This window comes from Lactuca saligna, chromosome 8 (assembly GCF_052625555.1).
Source record: "Lactuca saligna cultivar CGN05327 chromosome 8, ASM5262555v1, whole genome shotgun sequence".
NCBI classification, from domain to species: domain Eukaryota; kingdom Viridiplantae; phylum Streptophyta; class Magnoliopsida; order Asterales; family Asteraceae; genus Lactuca; species Lactuca saligna.
The window spans coordinates 146,962,856-146,968,855 of record NC_136424.1 but is presented as its reverse complement, the minus strand read 5'-3'; positions in this window follow the sequence as shown (position 1 = coordinate 146,968,855).

Here is a 6,000-nt window from a genome sequence, read left to right as displayed (position 1 = left end):
ATTTCGAGAGCAACGTATTATTCAGTTTTCATACGGTTGTTAGGTGAGTCTCCTCACTAGATCTATGGGTCAAAGGTACCAATGTCAGCCCATTACTTTGTTATGTAAAATGCTAGTTGTATCTGTGATACTTACATGAAATACCAGGATCTGGCCCCTAGCAATTATATGAAAGACCAGGATCTACCCCTGGAAATTATATAAAGGACCAGGATTTGGCCCTCGAGATTTCAAGGAAAGACCATGATTTGGCCCATGGTAGGAAATGATTGTAAGACTATGATTTGGCCCATAGCATTCACTTTTTTATGTATTGTATGTGGTACTTTAGGGAACTCACTAAGCTTTGTGCTTACAATTTATGTTTATGGTTTCAGGTACTCTTGATTCGAAAGGGAAGGGCTCGACATGATGGCACAACATCCTCCCCTCATGATTTCCGCAAATTCAATAATTTCACTCAGATGTTTGGAATATTATTGTTGGTAATGGATTTGGAAACAATTGATGAATGGTTTGATAGACTTCTAGTGAAAAATTTTATTACTATTTTTGGGACATTACAAGTTGGTTTCGGAACCTTGGTTTGAGGGATTCGTGCACACTCTCGGGTGTGTTAAAACTCAAACTGAGGAAATAATAAGTTTTTTTAAATATATTAAATTGATCTTCTAAAAATATTTTTACTAAGAAGAAGGTGTGCGATGTGTGTAATCAACTGAGCTCAAGTAAGTGGTTCCTAAGGTTATCCATACTTATGTATTATGAGTAGTATGCTTCCTATGAGAATTGCATGCTAGATTACGGCTAAGGATACCTTTAGGAATCATATGGTAGAATTGCCTAATTTGCGTGATGCCTTATAGCGTAGTGGAACTTGATGCTATGTATTACTTGGAATTGATAGCGGCTCAGTTAATTACTAAGTTTATGCTTTCAACATTTTATACAATCAGGATTGTATAGCCCTAGAATGATCGATTTGGCCTCATTTCTCGTTCCTTGTTTGGTTGTGAACTTAGGGTAGAACCATCATTTGGTAGTCTATGTGATCATATTTTGTGTATAACTTGCATGCATAAGGCAACCAACGGTGTTGATTGAGGTTATTGCTATTGCGAGCGGTGACATTTGAGACTTCCTAGGAGAGTCTAGGATATGTATGTTGTTTACCATAGGATTCTTATATGGTTAGTGGTGACTTAGAGGAATTAGGCATGCTCTTAAGGAAGGTATAGGTAGGTGTGAAAGGTAGTATTGGGCCCTTACTAATGGAAGCACATGATCTGTACTTGAGATGATAACGAGCCTGGGAACTCTAAGGAGGCCTTTGTAGTGAAAATCCCCTCACGTCATATGACGATTGTTTATATGTTGTGCTTCAGCCTGAGGTTGGTGATGATTAGTCAAGGAGGTTTTGGATCTGGTTCTAGTTTAGGTTTTGGCTCAGACACATAATCGATTGATAAGAGACTACATGAGTTCATTTCAACTGAGGTTACTCGCGGTATCTTAGATGCTACTCCCGTGATGTATTGTACCATCAAGGAGGGGAATATAGAGCTGATGGATGAGAGGCTCGGGTCGGTTCGAGCTAAGGTTCTTGCGGGTTAGATAGGAGCTTGAAATCCCTTATTACAGGAGTTCAAGGCTTATGGAGATCCTGAGTTATTTAGGGATAAAGACCCCATCGCTAGCCGACACTAGATTGCCTACATGGAGAATTCTCAATCGATGATTTTTTTCCCTGAGGGGTAAAGTGGGATTTACATCTTTCCTGCTGAGGGACCGAGCACGACTGGTAGGAGGAGGTTACCCGAGCTGTTGGGTCAGTGGCAGTGGATGTGATGACCTGAGATGATTTTGTTTCGAGGTTCCAGATGGAGTTTGCACTAGCTATCAAGGTGCAGGAGCTTGCGAGGGAGTTTCGGGACCTTTACTAGACTACTGAGACTGTCGCAGAGATTACCGCCAAATTTTCGGTGAGGGTGGAGTACATGAGTTTTTCAGGGTGCAAGACCCTGAATGATATGGTGGAGAAGGCCCAAAAGTGGGAGATTAAGCTGGAGCTTCAGACAAAGCACAAGTTGGAGCAGGTGCAGACAACAGTGGGCCTAACTAAGAGGCCTAAGACCTCCAATCGTCGCATCATAGGCCAGTAGGGCCGGGGCCATTATGGAAGTGTTGCAAACCGTACAATAGCGCTTGTCGAGCGATAGGTTCGAGATATTTTAGTTACGGTCAACTAGGACATGTGAGTAGGGACTGCCTATGAGTGCTCTTCTTTGCTTCCATTGTAATCAGAGCGTCCATAAAAGGCTGTTTTCTAATATTGTCTAGAAGAGTAGTTGTAGATCCTACGCCAACCACCTTGAGGATTACGGATGGCCGCCAGGGCAAGACTTGAGCACATGTGGTGAAGAGCAGGGCATTTCAGCTAAACACCGACGAGGCTCGTGTAGTGCTGGATGTGGTTATTAGTATGTGATGTATCTCTATCTTTTATTGCTTTCCTTATTTATGCTTATGATTGTTTTGATATTGTATAAGGACCTTTTTGGTCAGTGGTATGACTACTCAAGTTCTGTTTGATTCTGGTGATACCATATACTTTGTATCTCTTGCACTTAGCAAGACGTTTTGTGATGCTACCAAATTTTAGATTTCCTGGTGGAAGTTGAGATTGCAGATGACCGTGCCGTGAGTGCTTAGAGGGTTCATCGTGGGTGTGTTCTGAATCTTTTTAGCGAGAGGCACTCTATCGATTTGGTTATGATTCCCCTGTATGGATCAAAGGTTATTATCGGGATGGTTTGAGTGGCAGGTAGTGAGGGTTCAAACCCTAAGTGATGGAGAACTAGTTATTCCTAGCGAGGGAGCCTCTCTTGGACCAACTCTCTGATCAGTTGCGAGGGCCAAGAGATATCTTTAGCAGGGTTGTTCCGGGTTCCTAGCTAATGTTGCAGAAACTATAGTTAAGGTCAAGATGGAGTTGAATATGGTGCCTATTGTTTGGGATTTTCCAAATGTATTTCCTGAGGACTTTGCAGGAGTGCCTCATAAAAAGGCAGGTTAAGTTTCTGATTGATCTGGTTCTCGGTGTGGCTCCAATATCCAAGGCACTGTATCGCTTGGCACCATCAGAGATGCAGGAGTTGTCTACGCAGCTTCAGGAGCTGCTAGGAAAGGGTTTTATTTGTTCGTCCAGTTATCCGTGGGGAGCACCGATTATATTTGTGAAGAAGAAGGACTTTTCACACAAAATGTCCATTTATTAACGGGAGTTGAATAAGCTAATGGTGAAGAAGCGTTACCCACTTTCGAGGATTGATGATTTGTTTGGTCAACTTCAAGGTGCATCTTGGTTTTCCAAGATTGACTTGTGATTGGGGTGACATCAGCTGAGGGTTAGGGATGATGATGTGAAGAAGTTAAACTTCAAGACTCATTATCGACATTACAAGTTTGTGGTGATGCCATTCAGGTTCAAAAATGCACTAGCAATGTTCGTGGATCTCATTAACTGAGTCTGCAGGCAGATACTGGATCGGTTTGTGATAGTATTTATTGGTGATGTTTTGGTCTACTCAAAGACCAAGGAGAAAATAAATTAAAAAAAGGAGAAAATGGAGATGGAAGTTTCAAAAGTTAGAACTCTGGTTCGGAGAAAGTGAAAGAAGATGGATACAGGATGTATCAGAATGTTGAGGAAAAATAAGAGAAAAAGTTATTTGGTGATTATGGATATGACTGAAACTATTGTCATGGAAAAAACCACTTTGGAAAAGAGTGTATGTTAAGAAAAATGAATGAGAAGAAACAAAAGTCAAAAGACAAAGCCTACTAGACACAGAAGATAGAAGAGCTTCACAAGTCAAAATCAACATGGAAGGCATTGATAGCTGACGAGGATGAGATTGATGATGGCCATGTTGAAGTTTGGTCCATAGATTCTGAAGATGGGGAAATAAGGAGGCCTGACATGAAGAATGCTTTGTTATGAGAAAAGAAAAGTATAAGAAAGAATGGAAGGTTATAAGAGGAGGGAAAGGATTGATGGTAGGTAGCATGGATTCTAAGAGTCAAGGGTACTTCACTGATGGTGGTGCGAAATCTGATGCTTGTTTTTCGTCGAAAAGCGTTCGGGAGTATGTAGGGAAACCAAGAAGGTAATCAACAAGGCACATTCTATTCTTAAATCTGTTAATATTCCTATTTATCATTATGATTTCGAACTAACTGAGTTACGCGATATAGTCTCAGATTCTAGTGAATGTCGGACACGATCTCATATCAAAAATTCTGATATTAGTGATAGTCTTAGTAGGAGATCATTTAAAAGCGAGGAAAGAAGAATGAAAAAAAGTTGAAGTCCTTAAAATTGAAATTTCTGGACATCAAGATAATGCACTTATTTTAAAAAGAGACAATAGAATTAAGATAAAACAAAGAGATATTTTTTGTCTAATTGCTAAACGTTTGTATAACAACATTTCGTAGCTTTATCTTATCTATGAGATTGGTGAAAATTTTCATAGAATGATTTAACCTTTTCTTGAGTTAACAGAGAATGAAATTGATGTTGATTGTTATAAATGTGAATCTATGATTTCGTTAGATGAATCTTTGCATGATTTTAATAAAGTTGGACTTAAAAAGATTAAGGAATTCATTAAATCCAAGGAAAAGAAATTAATGATGAACAATATTTTAATAGAAGAGGAAAAACAATGAATAGAACAAAATTCAATAGAGAACTCCAAGTCATTATGCAAGAAATTGAAGTTGGAAGAAAATAAATCTTGCCTGAATGATTACAATTTTGACGAAAACGAAATGAGTGAAATCTCTGTTGAAGATGAAGTTGATTGTTCTTCTTTGTGAAGGATATGGTTGAACCAAAAATGGGATTTAATCTCCGATGACTTAATTAAATTTGAAACGATTGTAAAATATCAAGGATTGAACACTTTAAAAGAACAAACTGTTGTTTTTTCGAAAGTGAAATCTACACCGAATCAAGTGTTTGTTAAAGAAGGACTGGAAAAAAGTGACACCTCTGAATTGACATCAATTATCATGACTGATAATTTTAATTCTTGTGAGGATTATTTTTAGTCTAAACCAACTGATAATTCGAAGTAAAAGAAATGTCTTTCAGAAAGTACTTCTTGGAAAACCAAAGGAAGATATGTTTCGGAACCACTGAATGTTGTGAACAGTTCACAAATAGTTGATAATTCATATGGAATTGAAATTGAGAAAAGCAGTTCGGAAGAAATCATTTCAGATAAACCTGAAATTGTGAAAAATAGTTCTGAAAAGGTTGTTGAGAAAAACAACCAAGGAAAATCAAAGATGGAAAATAATAACATTCAAAAGGAAAAATAAGAGAAAGAAACTAGAAAAGCAATGAATGTGAGATACAAAAAGAATTTGAAAGAACGAAAAAGCTTTTGGAAACAAAAAGAAAACTCTTCACGTGTTGTTAACAATCAAAAGAATATTTCATCTAGTTCTTCATTTCACAAGAATGATCAAAAGTGTGTCAATACTTCAAGATCTCATAGTCAAAAACGAAATTCATCATATGTGAAAAATGAAAATCTTAATGTTTTCCTAATTCATTTTAATCGATAGTTTTCAAAAACAAATAAAACAATTTCAAAACAAAAGCAAGTTTTTGTTCAAAAGAAATCAAATTCTGATCAAGAAACTAGTTTGAAAAATTATGAGGAAAAATTGAAAATTGAAGAAGAAGAAGTTTTGAAAAATATTAGACTGAAAGTATTAGCGTTTGTTCGAAAAAGAGTTCCAACTGTTGAGATGAATTTTAGTAATAACAAAACTAAATTTTTCAAGGAAACACTTAATGAGAACATAGTTTTGAATATGAAATCCTTTTGGATTGATAAGACTAAGATCTTTCATGTTTCTGTTTCAAAACTGAAATTATCACAAGGGACCAAATTGGTTTGGGTTCCTAAACTTGTGTAATTT